This window comes from Neomonachus schauinslandi, chromosome 5, assembly GCF_002201575.2.
Source record: "Neomonachus schauinslandi chromosome 5, ASM220157v2, whole genome shotgun sequence".
Lineage (NCBI taxonomy): Eukaryota > Metazoa > Chordata > Mammalia > Carnivora > Phocidae > Neomonachus > Neomonachus schauinslandi.
This window is the reverse complement of record NC_058407.1, coordinates 132,295,338-132,296,974: the sequence shown is the minus strand read 5'-3', so window position 1 is coordinate 132,296,974 and position 1,637 is coordinate 132,295,338.

Sequence of the window (1,637 nt, the reverse complement as noted above, 5' to 3'; positions counted from 1 at the left end):
ACCATCATAGATAGTCCCCATTTCTCTACTTCTCTCACTTGCAATATGCTCTCCTAGCACCATATTCCCTACCAGTTAGGAACTTTTCAGTGACAAGTAATGAAAACTGGATCTGTTCTAAGGAAAAAGAAAATGTTTTGAAAGAATGTTGGGGGCTCATAGAATCATGGGAAGCTAGAGGATTCAGTTTGGGAAACGGAGAGGAACCAAAGCCCAAATCTGCAGAGCCAAGAAACAGTATCACAACTGTTTGATGGTTTAGAAGCATTGCAGGGTGTCGCTGTATCAATTCTGTTGTGTTTTTTCATTCCATATTCACAGCACAGCTTCTGAGTGCTAACTAGTTGTGGTATCTGATGAGCCCGGGTCAGGGCCCCACACGCTGGTGGGGCAGGAGAGGGGATATCTGCCTCTCTAAGTTAGTGGGCAGGAAGGCACTCCCAACACAATATTGGGTCCCCAAAATGGGAGGGGTACTACATCCTGGAGAGCTAAAAATAGCAAAAGTGGGATGGGTGGATTTACAGACAGGCTCTTAGGGGCGAAAAGAGTGAGCCAGAATTCCACATAAATGTGGTGTTGTGTATTTAGAAATTCTGGAAAAGAGCCACACATTGAATTTCTGATACACCTCAGGCAGCGTGAGGTATTGGGGCTACTATTGTTTGAATCTAGCTGGTCTGGCCTTCAAGGAGCATAGACTTGTGGGAAAACAAACAAGATTCTCCGTTACATTCTTGATATTCTGAGGCTCCTAGTAAAAGGTCCTTCCTTGGTGAAGAAAATAGATTGGACAGTTAGAAACATGGAGAGACCCTTAAATGTGTCTCTTTGGTCCCTATTCCCTTCCTACTGTCTAGAGGAAGGTTTAAAAAGAAGAAAATAAGAGTCTTATTTATCGATCAAGGAAAAAAGCAAGACAAAAAAGATGAAGATCAATCAGTTTTCTTAATGGCAAATGTTGTGGATGACAGGAAATGAAAGAGGAGAAAACAATGTGAATTATGTATATTTGCAGCCAGCTGACAGATGTGGGCTAAAGGCTTACCAGTTGAAGAACTTTCAAATCCTTTTCCACTGAAAAAAATTAAGATGGTCTCTTCTCAGTCCCCCGCAGGTACCCTTGGATCATTTTGTTCATTCATGCGTCGGGGATTGGCATTTACTGAATGCCAGAGATCGAAAGACAAATTCCATTTCTCTGATGGCCCCGGGAAGTATTATGGTAGAGTCTCTCCAAAGATAGTTTCCATTGATTCCTTTTGTTGTTACCCCTCCCCTTGAATCTGGCTGCCTGATGACTTGCTCTGACCAATAAAATGCACAGAAGTGACGTGTGGCGGTCCCTACCCTAGCCTTTAAGGGGCCTGGCAGTTTCTTCTGACTTCCCCAAGGCTGCCATGCTGCCAGGAAGCCCAGGCCAGCTCGGAGGCATGCTAAGGCCCTGGATGAGCCCGTGAAGCCTTCTTAGACCTTCCAGCTCAGCCCAGCCATGCTGAATGCAGCCGAGTGAGTGTGCCTAGTTGCTGCCACATAAAGCACAGCTGCCCGGCTGAGCCCAGTTGGCCCCCAGAGATCATAAACAGTGGTAGTTTCAAGCTGCTGTTTCCATGGTGGGTTTTGCAGCAACAGATAAC